We start from the raw sequence: 14,750 nt of genomic DNA on the forward strand, positions 1-14,750 counted from the left end.
GAAATTTAGGAGAACCCATAGCACCAAAATGAAAAAACACAAGATAGAGAGAGGCACAATCACACAAGACACCCCCCTAAAATACTCAATCAAGAAATCCCCCCAAAATGGTGATTTTGAAACTTTATACTTAGTGCGTATACAATGGGCCACTTACAAAACAAGACAAAGTGGACTTCTGATTTCAATTTACAACTTCTCAAAATGAGATATAAGAGATTTCAACAAATACTGCTAGTGATCTAAATTGAGATCCAAGCAAAATGCAAGTACCAAATATGCCAAAAATGGCCAAATATAGAAAGTACAACTTCTACTTAAAATCACTGCAAATAGATGGAAAATTATGAAAGTAGATGAAAAAATATGCACTTTTAAAAAAAATGGCACCTGAAAAGGAGTCCATATGAGCCCAAACAAAGCCTCCAAAATTGTAAAAATCGGGGTTTCATGATTTCTGAAAAACTTGTATCCAAAAATTAGAAAAATTCTACACCACAGTACAGATCACAAAATTCTACCCCAAAACAAAAAAAATTTCTCATAAAAAAGAGTTCGAATGAGTGAGATATCTCTATTTGAAAATTGCCTGCAAAATTGTAATTTTTAGAAAATTTCAGGCACAGTGTCAAACTTCAAATGCCTCTAGATTTGGCCTCCGAAGTCCGATTTGGATGAAACAAAAGGCAAAATTGATTTTATTGGACCTCCTCAATCTAATGGTAGCCTCAAATTTGACCCATCAAGCTTCAATAATAACATGCAATAGAAAACTCCAAAATACACAACCCCAAATAGCATCAAATTTCTCTCAATTAGCAAACCAATGACACTCTAATGGCTCTGATACCATGTGAGACATGGACCAGCTCTGATACCATGTGAGATTTGGCCAAGATCAAGAGGCAATGAAAAACACAAATGAGAGAAAACAAAAATAGATGATAGGAATAATTTGTATTCTATCAAGAGAAAATACTGATCAACTGGATCATCAATTGATACATACAATGAATATGAGTCTGCTTATATAGGCAAGGCTATATGGATATGTGAGCACACAAACATGACATGTGGCTCAATAAGAAATAAGGGTAAGTAGGAAATAGGTGTGGGTAGGTAGGAGAAACAATATAATAGTCCACATGAGGTAGATCACCCACTGAATGTGGAGTGTAACAATAAGATCACACCATAAAAGGTGGAAATTCTCCTACACACACTATCCCAACGTGGCACAAACACCCAAGTGTCTCATACCCAAACTATTATGAAATGCATTTCCTTAGTAAACTTAAGTAAGGTGTAATAATATCCATGATGAATAATTATTTACACCAACAATGTCGAAGACATCATTTGGACATCTTGTCCTGGAGTTTTGTTTATTGGTATATTCATAGTTGCATATTTGTTGTTATCGGCAAATAGGTCTAGGGTTACACTGACAGGTTTATCTTTTCCAAATCAACATGGCACACTATGGAGATGATTAATTATTGTTGTAAATGCATTAAGCTGACATGTTCAATCAGTTATTGCATCGAATATTATATTGTTTGTAAAATATTTTTATTGTAATATCTTGTAGAGATGACCTACTAAAATTGGTCTTAGGTTATGGTATAAATGTAAGATCTTATTTGTAAGATCAAATGTGGAATGCAAAAAAGGATTGTCTGAAGGTATATGCGAGATTAAGCAGAGCTATACACGTAGACATCATTTGAATATTGAAGGAGGGTTTTTGTGGAAGCATATTAGCATTACACTGGTACTGAATCCAGAATATGAAGATGCTATTTTGTGCAGTACATTCTTATTGGATTTAACTATCCAACTGTAGTCAGTGTGACTCCCATTTTGTGATTGAGTAGTGAGCTCTAGGCTGTTGGTCTTTCTGCATGTGTAGACCCCATTTATGTACACTTACTATCTATAGCAGTATAATCTGATTGTGGGTAAGGTTTCCCACCATGGTTTTTCCCCTTACAGGGTTTCCACGTACAAATATTGGTGTTATGTGTTGTGGATGATTTTTTGTTTATGTTTCATGCACTAATCCTTACCAGTATAGCAATTAACTATTATAATTGTCTACTGGCATACTTAACTGGTTTACTGATATTAAACATTAAGTTGGTTAAATTGTTTTTGGTTTAAATTTATTTGACAACTGATTCATCCCCCCACCCCCACTCTCAATTGTCTCCAGGACCTAACAATTGGTATCAGAGCTTAGTCCTCTTTTGCCGAAGTTTAACAACTTGAGGAGATCCAATGTCTACTAATTATTTCAGGAAGGACAGTCCTAAACTTGATGGAACCAACTATGGCATATGGAAGATCATAATGGAGACAAATCTAAATTGCATTGGAAAAGACATCTGGGAAGTTACAAAGAATGGTTATACTGCTATTGTACAAGGTTAGCCCAGTCCAGCTAACTTGACAAAAGATGAGTAAAATGATTGCAAAGCAAGAGAAGCACTTTTGAGCACATTATCAGATCAACGAATCATGGGACTATTAGATAGGTCTACTGCTAAAGCTATTTGAGATCATTTGGAAACACTGAATGAAGGAGATTCCATAGTCAAAATTGCAAAACTTGAAAGCTTCCGAGTCAGGTATGAACATCTGAAAATGGAAGAAGATGAAAGGATTTCTGCTTTTATGGAAAGAGTAAATGAAATTGTTTTGGGTATTAAATGTTGTGGAGGAACCTTAAGTGAGGATGAAATTGTTTCAAAAGTTTTAAGAGGATTGCCACTGGCATATAAAATGAAAGTCACTGCTATAAATGAGCTAAGAACAATGCCTAATACATCAGTTACTAGGGATACATTGATTGGGAAACTTTCAGCTTTTGAAATTGAAGAATTTGGCCCTGTTGCTACTATAAAGACAGATTTGGCCTTTAAAGCATCAACATCATCTACTCCATCATTTGACAAATCTTATTGGAAGGCCTTTTATGCAAGAGAACTTGAAGAAAGTAGGAAAGAAAATGAAGAACTTGAAGAACTTGAAGCACTATTTGCAAGGAAAATTCCTAAAGGTCCAATTGGAAGTAAGTATGAAGGTAAAGCACCCTTTAAATGTTTTAACTGTAATAATATTGGTCATATGGCTTCAAGATGCCCTGATAGACATGCTAGACTAAGAGAAGAAGCTAGAAGAACATACAAGCCTAACCCTGAATATTAGAAATACAGATATAAGAAGAATAAAGACAAATCTTGTTACATTTCTGATGAAGGTGTGACTAATGATTTTGATGAAGATCCGATAGAAAATGGATGGGTTTTTGTTGCTATAACAAAAGATCAACCGACACCTACTGCTCAATTGGTAGTACAGGCCCTGGCAGCTAAAGTTGAAGTAAAGGATGAATGGATCATTGATTCAAGATGCTCACATCATATGACACGAGACAAAGGTAAATTTTTGAACTTTCAAGAATACAATGGAGGCTTAGTGAGATTTGGAGATGACAAAGCTTGTTCAATCAAAGGTAAAGGTTCAATATCTCTTGATGGTAAGCATAACACTGACAATGTCTACTATGTTGAAGGATTAAAGCATAATCTTTTGAGTGTTGGTCAATTAGTTGAGAAAGGATTTCAGTTACAATTTAAAAATGGAAAATGCAAAATCATGAATAGAACTGGTTTGGAAATTGCAACCAGTAATCAGACTAAAGGTAATATCTTTCATTTAAATAACAATGAAAAGACATTCTTAATTGCACATATAGATGAAACTTGGTTATGGCATAAGAGACTCTTTCATGTAAACTTTGATTGTATGGTACAGATCAGTACTACTAAGGCAGTTAGAGATTTACCTAAAATTGTCAAACCTCAGAATACAGTATATAAGGAATGTCAATTCGGAAAACAAGTTAGAGCTAGTTTCAAAAGTATTCCAGAAAAATCAAATAATGCTCTTGATTTGATTCACATTGATTTATGTGGTCTAGCTAGAACTAAAAGCTTACAAGGTGATAGATATTTCAAGCTAATTATTGATGACTATTCTAGAATGTGTTGGGTTACTTTTCTCAGAGAAAAATCAGAAGCACTTGGAAAGTTCAAACTATTCAAAGAAATGGTAGAAAATGAAACCAGTAAGAAAATAAAATGTTTAAGATTAGATCAAGGAGGTAAATTTACATCTAAGGAATTTAATACATTCTGTGAAGTGAATGGAATCAGAAGACAACTATCAGCACCTCAGACACCACAACAGAATGGAGTTGTTGAAAGGAAAAATAGAACTATCTTGGATGCAACAAGAAGTATGTTATCAAAAGAAAACCTACCACACGTGTATTGGAGAGAAGCAATCAACATAGTGGTATATACATTTAACAAAGTTCACATCAAAGGTGAAACTGGTAAGACTCCTCATGAACTATGGTTTGGTAATACTCCTACTCTTAAGTATTTTAGAATTTTTGGAAGGAAATGTTATATTAGAAGAGATGAGTATATTGGCAAATTTGATCCTAGAAGTGATGAAGGAATATTTCTTGGTTATTCATCTAAGAGCAAAGCATATAGATGTTTTAATAAGAGATTGCAAAAAATTGTTGAGAGTACAAATGTAAAGATTGATGAACAATTCAGAGGAACTTCAAGGTATATAGACTCTGAACCAGCAACAAATTTTTTGACAAATGAACCTACTCTAAATCCACCAGTACAAAATGAAGATCCAATTACCCCAGTATCATCTGAGGATTCCACAGTAATTGAGGAACAATAACAAACAAAGACACCCCGGTATGTAAGACTGAATCATTTTGAAGATCAAATAATTGGAAACAAGTTTAAAGGAGTTATGACAAGAGGAAGATTGTCAAATGAAGAGGTATGTCTTATTTCTCAAATTGAACCATCATCTATTAATGAGGCATGTGAAGACAAATTTTGGATTAAAGCTATGGAAGAAGAATTAGAACAAATTCAGAAAAATAACATTTGGACATTAGTTCCCCGGCCTAAAGATAAATATGTAATTGGAACCAAATGGGTATTTAGAAACAAACTTAATGAAGATGGTAAGGTTGTCAAAAATAAAGCAAGACTAGCATGTAAGGGATATTCTCAGAAAGAAGGAGTTGATTACAATGAAACCTTTGCACGAGTAGCTAGAATTGAGGCAGTCGGATTATTTTTGGCTTTTGCAGCACACAAGAACTACAAAGTTTATCAAATGGATATTAAATGTGCATTTTTGAATGGAGATCTTGAAGAGGAACTATACATTGAGAAACCTGATGGATTTTCTTTGACAGATGACAATGATATGGTTTGCAGGTTAAGAAAAGCTCTGCATGGACTAAAACAAGCTCCAAGAGCTTGGTATCCATGATTGGATAAGTATCTTTTAAAGATTGGTTTTACTAAAGGAAATGTAGACAACAATTTATATTATAAAGTAACTAATGATGACATCTTGATTATAGAAGTATTTGTTGATGATATAATCTTTGGAGAAGAAGATGGATTATGTAAGGAATTTTCTATTAAAATGCAGCAAGAATTTGAAATGTCTATGATGGAGAAATAAAATTCTTTTTAGGATTGTAGATTTCACAGACTAATAAAGGCATATTCTTGAGTGAATCCAAATACTTAAAAGAGTTACTAAAGAAATTTGGGATGGAGAACTTTAATCCGGTAAGCACACCTATGACAACAAATGACAAATTATCACAAAGGGATGAATCTACACCTGTTAATCCAACTAGATACAAATCTATGATAGGAGGTTTACTATATTTGACACAAACTAGACCTGATATTATGAATGTAGTATGTATTGTTTCAAGATTTCAAAGTAATCCTAGAGAAAATCATGAATCAACAATAAAAAAGATTTTCTAGTACTTACAGGCACTATAAATCTTGGATTATGGTATCCTAGAGATGAAAACTTTGAATTATGTGCATACACAGATGCAAATTGGGCAGGAGATGTGGATGATAGAAAAAGCACCACCGGCGGAGCATTCTTTCTTGGAAACAAAGTAGTTTCTTGGTTGAGTAAGAAACAAAGTTGTACATCTTTATCGATAGGAGAATCAGAATATGTTGCAGCAGCAACTAACTATACACAGGTACTATGGCTTAAGCAAATGTTGAAAGACATAAAGGTAAAATGCAAGGAACCTATTACTATCTATTGTGATAACATTGCAGCAATTGATATATCTAATAATTCGGTATTACATTCTAAAACCAAACATGTTTCTATCAAACTAAATTTTCTAAGGGAAAAAGTTGAAGCAAAGGAGATAAAACTGGTTTATGTGAATACTAAAGAGTAGATTGCAGATATTTTCACTAAACCTTTGCCTAAGGAGACCTTTGAATATCTCAGAGATCAGCTTGGAGTCATACCACCACCGGTAGAGACTTAGACAGTTGATGATTGTCATCAATCGGAAGAATTAATAGAGAAATCTTTTATTCCGGTCTTTGATGAGGAAGCTACTTCTCAGGGGGAGTAGTTGCTATACTGAATTGATTGGTATTTTGTATATGAATTTGGTTTTATTGTAACTTTGGCATTTGATGTCAAAGGGGGAGAGATATCTATGGAAAAACACATTATCTTTGTTATCTTTTAGGGAGAGATTGGTATGGAAAAACTTTGAGAAACACAAGGAAAACACATGTTGCTCCTAGGGGGAGAAATTGTTGTTTAGAGAGATTGTTGCTACTCTCTGTATCTGTATTTTGATTTCTGGTTATAATCTTTTTGGAGATTATTAGTTTTTGGTACTTGGCATTTCTATTTTGGCACTTTGATGGTTTTTTCCATCTTGTGTTGCCATCAATTCCAAAGGGGAAGATTGTTGGTATTTTGGTATGGTTTTGTCATTGATGTCAACACCTACTAAAATACTAGCACTTTGGAGATCTAGCAACATTCACTGACAAGCAAATAACTATTGCATAGTTACTGGTATCTGATACACTGGCAAGATATAATGATCACCGACACTTGGAATGGCATGGAAAACATATGGTTATGTCAAAGACATTGTTTGGACATCTTGTCCTAGAGTTTTGTTTATTGGTATATTCATAGTTGCATATTTGTTGTTACCGACAAATAGGTCTAGAGTTACACCGACAGGTTTATCTTTTCCAGATCAACATGGCACACTATGGAGATGATTAATTATTGTTGTAAATGCATTAAGCCGACATGTTCAATCGGTTATTGCATTGGATATTATATTGTTTGTAAAATGTTTTTATTGTAATATCTTGTAGAGTTGACCTACTAAAATTGGTCTTAGGTTATGGTATAAATGTAAGATCTTATTTGTAAGATCAAATGTGGAATGTGAAAAAGGATTGTGTGAAGGTATATGTGAGATTAAGTAGAGCTATACACATAGACATCATTTGAAGATTGAAGGAGGGTTTTTGTGGAAGCATATCAACATTATACCGGTACTAAATCTAACATATGAAGATGCTATTTTGTGCAGTACATTCTTATTGGATTTAACCATCCAACTGTAGTTAGTGTGACTCCCATTTTGTGATTCAGCAGTGAGCTCTAGGCTGTTGGCCTTTCTGCATGTGCAGGCCCCATTTATGTACACTTACTATCTACAATAGTATCATCTTATTGTGGGTAAGGTTTCCCACCGTGGTTTTTCCCCTTACAGGGTTTCCACGTACAAATATTGGTGTTATGTGTTGTGGATGACTTTGTGTTTATGTTTCATGCACTAATCCTTATCGGTATAGCATTTAATTGTTATAACTGTCTACCAGCATACTTAACTAGTTTACTGGTATTAAGCATTAATTTGGTTAAATTGTTTTTGGTTTAAATTTATTTGACAACTAATTCACCCCCCACCTTTCGGTTGTCTCCGGGACCTAACATGCATCACCCTGTTTATGCTCTACCCCTTGCAATACAATGAGCTTATTAGTATTAGGAGCTTTAGACCACAAGGAAAAAAATTTTATACTTGGGCTGACCCCAGATCCATGTTCTCCAAATTCTTGTGCATACATGGGGTCTTCTTGCCTTATTATTTGATCTAAAATAAAAAATTTCTCAAGGTCCCATCTTTGTACCAAGATGATGCCACTCTTTTTGACCAATTCTCTAGCTTCTTGAGGAGTACATATAATATTATTCCTATCAGAATTTTGCATTTCCTCCTCACATAGTTCTTTCAGTTTTTGTCGTAGCCGAAAAGAATTAAATTTATCTATATGGATGAAGTTGTCATCTGACATGAATTGCCTTGAGGCAATTACCCTCTCATATTTAACCTCATCTTAAGGGATATGATGAGATAATTTCCCTATCCATGTCCACCAATACTTTTGCAGCTTCATCTTCTTGGAAAACATCATGAGGAGGGGAAGGTGGTGGCACACTAGAATCCATCTCCTCACCAATAATGTCACCAAAATCAGAGATTCTAGCCTTCCCTTTTTCAATTTTCCTTGGTGCCCCAGCACTTGGTTGCTCTTTTCTTTAGGGGTTTTGTTGGGAAGCACCTTGTGAAGACCCCTCTATTATGACTTCCTTCCCTTTGTATCTTATAGGGGGAGTGAATGTAGGCCTCTCTTCAGAGATTCTATCACGTTGTTTAGCCTATCTTTGGGCCAACTCTTTTATTATTAATTCATCAAATGATCTGACCTTGCAAGACATCTTGACAAAGTCATTATGAATATTCATAAAAAATCCCTGGAATTCAGGATCCTCTTCTCTCCATTCCCTCTCCAATTTATTTAAGTATTCCCATCTCCTCCTTCTTTGCAAGGCCTCAGATGGGTGAGAATTCCTTATCAAATCTTCCCTCACATAAAAAATGTGAGTAAATCCCCTCACTTTTAACTTATTCACCCTTAAATCATTGATATATCCTTTTGGATCAAAATGCCTTTCTTGGTCGACCTTGAACCTATAATTATTTATGAGGAAGTCCTGTACTTTGTCAAGGATGTCACACCCCACAAAGAAATCATTATACTTTTTCACCCGGGGGAGCTGTTTTGCCTTCTTCTCTGTTCTTATTTGGTCCTTCTCTGACCATAGTATTTTACATATGAATTCTATAAATGCAATCTTGGGAGATACTGTGATAGGAAGCATATAAGGTGCTTGATTAGACCCACATACTCTAATCAATGTACAATTAGATTAGAAGAATAAATCCCCAAAATCGTGGGGGAATGCACCCTCAAGGTACTAAGTATTATCATCTTGAGCACTCTTGACCCTTAAGATCTTTATTATGTCCTTGGGAAGGCTTGGCAATGTAACCTTCATCATCATCAGGATCCTCATAACAAAACAATAAAAGAATGCTTTATAATCAGAGTACTTGGATCCTTTATCCCATATTTGGGTTCACCTTTGTAATGGCCATGCTAGCCACCTTGCATTAGTCATAGAATGAAAAGTGTTCACCTTCAAGGATTCCTCCTATCCAGTTCTATTTTGAAAAAGAATAAGATGGGAGAGAAAGGAATAGTGTTTGAAATTCAATCCCTTTTTGGGGATATTTGCCTTTATCAACCCCTCATGCAACTTCTCTTCAATGATTGTGGCAAAACCATATAATTTGTTGGTATCTGAATGTTGGATCTTCATGGCCATCATAATGAATTCCATAGGAATCACTATCAATCCACAATCCTCCCCCCAAAATTGGCACATGGCATAATAGGTCTTTGAAAAGTAATCCTCAAAGAGGTTTACACTGAGAGGATCCCTCTCTGACTCTAAAAGGTAACCTTTTCCTCCTTGGTACAATTTCTTCAGAAAGATGGGTGATATCTTCTTCCTATAGAAATTATTCTAAGCATAATACTCCCTTGTCATCATGTCTTTATTAATACTTTTGAGAGAACTTCTATCTAGTTCAAAACATTCAATTATGGCCTCTATTGTTATATCCATCAAAACATGACCACTGACTATTTTAACAGTCATGCTCTAAGGATGATATTTCTTACCAAGCTCCCTAATCAGCATTGGTTCCACAAACACATTTGGGACTACTAATTTTCCCAAATTGAGTCTCCATGGGTTTGACACTGGGACTACTTTGTCTTTGTTTCCATAGAAGTAGTAAAATATGTCCCATCCTTGGTCATTTGTATACCCATCTCTGCAGCCTGATTCATTATCATTGAATGTAGTTTTGAGATTCTTCTGCATAGTTGAATCTTGAAATAGTTCAAGGAGATCTTGGTTGAGACTCCTCCCTTCCATCTTCTTCCTTTGACCCATCTCTTCTAACTGTTCCTTCACCTCTTTAGCAATTTCTTTTGTTGTCTTTGATGGGGCAAGTGGAGTTGAGGCTTCCGTAGTCTATTCAGATTGGCTAGGAGCATGCTCCTCCTCTATAGGAGTTTGCTTCATCTTCTTGGGAGCCCTAGCTATGGCTTTCTTTGCATGAGTTTTCCTTTTCTTAGGTTCAGAGGCCTCTTGTGCGGGTTTGACCTCTCAGTTGGTGGATTTTTAGTAGAGGAGGCCTATGTAGATGATTTTTTGGCAAAGGACTTTGCAGTCACTCTCTTTTTCTTTTGAGTGGGCTTCCTGGCTTTTGAGGGAGGGCTTGGGTCATTAGATGAATCTTCATCAGTTGAAACTACAACTAGCTTAGATACCCTCTTTCTTTTAGCTTTAGGAGGGTTTATTTTGGTGGAGCACTTGGCTTTGGCTCTGGATAAGCATGAGGTATGGTTGTGGGGATGGACACTACATCAAGTGCGTTAGCAATCTCTAGCATGGAGTGGACTATGGTTAATGGGATGACATGGGTAATTTAGGCATGTAAGAGCCTTCTATCATTTTAGAGGTATTTACAATAGATGAGGAGGGAGTAGTTTTAGTGGAGGAGGCCATTGCAATACTTCTTATCAGAGAAATGTAACACAATTAAGAAAGAAAAACCCTACCACAACTATGGAAAGAAACACAACCCTTTCTCTCTAAAAATCTACCCAAACAGCTAAAAAATCCCTACAAAATGTAAAGTGATGGCCTAGAATTAACTTATTGGCTTTTTGAGGTGCAATTTGGTCGCTCTGAATGCATTGGTTCGCTCTTAGCTCACTCTTTAATTGCTCTGGTTGCTTTTGAATGCAGGATGTGCAAGAATGCCCTCAAATTTTTCCTTTATGGCATACATGTTGGTTACCATTAATTTCTAGTGCATGGCATATCATTTTGGTGGCTTAGAAATCAAAATTCAGTCATTGATAAAAAATTGAATGGTCAAGATCACCTTTTGACGACCTCTGACTGCTGACATGGTGTCTAGTAAGCCACCCCTGATTGCTTTGATTTTGACAACTTTGTCATCCCTTATATTTTGCCCCCACGGTATAGCAGGAAGACTTGCTCTTCTCACATCATGTGGGAAAGGTCTCTTTGTGAAACTTAATACATCCTGCTGCCCCATGGGGTATAGCTTATCCTTACTAAAGAGAGTGATTTTCCTTCTATTTTGTTTTTTACTTTTGTTGTCATGGGGACTACTATCTCTCTTCCTAATTTTTACCTCTCATTTCCCTTTACATGCTTATTTTACCCTTGTGGGGTAGGTCTTTGTTCACCTATTAAGGGTTCCCACTATCCTGCACAGGTCTTCCTAGCATCACACACTCTATCCTTTATTTCATTCATATCCTTTGTCCATCACTATATGCGGGGTGGCAAGGAATACTAAACTACTTACCTCCTTTTCTCTCGCACTATTTTCTATTTCTGTATCAAAAACCTATGGGGTATGAATTTATTTTGGTTGTCACTATTCCCACTAGCCTGCATAGGCATCACCTTTCAAATGTTTTTACACAAAACTCTCCTTCATTGATTTGTTTTTTATATCACTGTAGGATGGCAGGAAGAACATGTTTATCTAGCCCTTTCCTCCCCATATTTCCCTCAACTAGCGTTCTTCATCCTTGTGGGGTAACAAATTTATCGATGCTTTGCTCTTCCCACTACCCCACACGAGGTTCTTGCACATTCTCTTTCACTCAAAAAAAGAAATAGATGGTGGTCCCGCATGATAATGGGGACCTCTTAATCCACTTGGGTTTCTTATCCCACAACACCCAAAGATGAGACTTGTGACTCCTATAGGGTGAACCTTTTGATGCTATTCCTTATATCCCGCTATCTCGTAGGGTACCTCAATCTTTCTACATTCTTCATGTAAATAAATCTCTTAGCTCGCAAGGGCAACTGTTTAGATGCGAAGGCTGTGCGGGTTAAATCTTTTCTTTAAATATAACACTCCTAATGTCCTATGTGGGTTGAAACTGTGATATGTGATCCTCATGGGGTATGACACGTCAACACATAAAAGTAGATCTCACTATCCCACACGGCCAGATGTTGGAGCCCTCACTTAAGCAGATCAATTATGCATGTGGAGACTTATGAAGGGTAAGGGGGTTGTTACAAAGAGAATTAGTAGGGCATATAGACATAGGGATTTTTAGCCACATGCAGCATAGATCCTAAAGAATTTTTAATTAACATGACCGACCAAACCCACTAGGTATGATATAAGGGGTTGGTAACCACATGAATGAGGACACTATTAGTGACAACTTAGAAGGAGAAAACCTGCCATCACCGGTCAACTAAAGAATATAACAAAACCAATGGTTTTGAAAATATATAGCCAAAGGCTTAAACCCTACTAAAACCCTACCTACCAAAGCCACTTAGGAAGCAAAAAACATAGGCAAGGGGAAGATTTTGAACACTCCCAACAACCTGATAACATAATTTTCCCCAAGGAGTGGTGAATGTTATGTTATGTTGGTCTTCTTCAATGATCTTGATTTGATTGTATCCAAAGAAACCATCTATTAAAGAAAGCATCTCATGCCCCACTATTAGATCAACAATCATGTCCATGTTAGGTAATGAAAATCATCTTTAGGACATGCTTTGTTGAGGTCCCTAAATTCTGTACAAATTTGTATTGCCCCTAGAGGGCTTTCCAATAGGTATAATTTTATAGGCCCACAAAAGATAATCGATGGGCCTAATAAATCTAACATCTAGCATCTTTTGTAATTCTCTTTGATAAGAAGGGAAATTTGTGGATGCATCTTGTGGAGCCTCTATTTCACTAGTTTAGCATATGGTCTGACTATGAGGTTGTGTACTACTAGTTTGAGATCAAGGCCTCGCATATCAGCATAAGACAAAGCAAAGTTAATTTGTATCTCTTTGAGAAAGTTGTTGGTGTTATGCTTTTCCTGTTCTGTAAGGGATTTTGCAACAAGCACATTCTTCAGATTGTCATCTGAACCCATGTTCATGGTGTCAGTTTCTTCGATCAACAATGATTATTTCTGCTGATATGAGGTGACCATGGGAGGCAAGTCAAGTCACTCATCGTCTAGTGCCTTATCTAGGTCTTCACTAGAAGATACATCCTTTTTTTTTACTTTTTATGAGTTCGAAGGTGCCTCAATGAGATTTTCATCAAGGGACTTCTAATTTTTCTTTTCATTTTCATTTTTGGTGACTAAGGGAGTTGACCTGACTACCAAATTATGCCACCTTGTTAAGTTGGATTCCATTCACGGATGTGTGATTCTCAAGGTCTTGTATGTCTAACAATGCTGAGAGGGCATTGTCATTGTGTGTGTGAAAAAGTGAACCTATAGCTGCCAGCACAACACTTCAATTAAGTCATTATATGCATGGTTAGTAATCAATAATCAATAAGAAATAAACCATAGCAAAGCGACTAATTGCCTTCTAAAAGATGCAAGTATAAGATTGCTCTCATATTTTTATAAGCAATACCAGTGACTAGATTACACCAAGACAAAGGATTTAATCTATATGATATTAAGCTATATGGATGCAAGATGGATGAATAATTCAAGCAAATTCAAGCAACAATGCATGCAAGCAATAATGAATGCAAAATGGATGCAAGTAATCTAAAAAAGCACAATGATTTCAATGAATCTAGAGCAAAATTAGTGTGATAATAATTTCCAAGCGTGTTCTCAAAAATCTCTAGGGTGAATTGGAATGAGAGCTGAAGACTAAATTTATAGAGAATTACAAAAAGCTCAATTTAGGATTAATTGAAAATAATTGAGAAATCAGGTTGAGTTAACCTTGAGATAGATTCCAATTATAGTTTAATTGAAATGCATTCAAATTAGAAGTCCAAGTTGCATTGGAAAATAATAATAAATTAATTCCATGCACATCTAATAAAAATAGACAATTCTTCAATTTAATCAAGAAAAGAATTTTCTTAATGCGACTGAACTTCTTTTTCTGAAAAGCTTTGAGTTCCAATTTTAGAGAATAATTCAACAATTCAATTAAATTGCTTTTTTGATTTCAAGTTCTAAATTTAGAAAAAGAAATAATATCTCAAGTTTGATTTCTCTCTCAATTCAATTCTTTTTTACTTTTGTTTTGTTTCAATTCAACTCTTTGTAATAAATTTATTCATTTTTTGTAATAAATTAATCCTTTCGCATGATTGAATGGCAAATTTATTAATTAAGTAAATATGCAAAGATATTTAATAAATTAAAATGGGATAATTGATCAAAATGATTATTCTTGAAATAATTCAATTAATTAATATTGAGTGATTGATTTGCCATGTGATTTTTGATAATTAAAGAATTAATAATGTGCTCAAGATTGATTTAATTGCCTTTGGTTAGGACCTTGGTGAT

This window comes from Cryptomeria japonica, chromosome 9 (assembly GCF_030272615.1).
Source record: "Cryptomeria japonica chromosome 9, Sugi_1.0, whole genome shotgun sequence".
Lineage (NCBI taxonomy): Eukaryota > Viridiplantae > Streptophyta > Pinopsida > Cupressales > Cupressaceae > Cryptomeria > Cryptomeria japonica.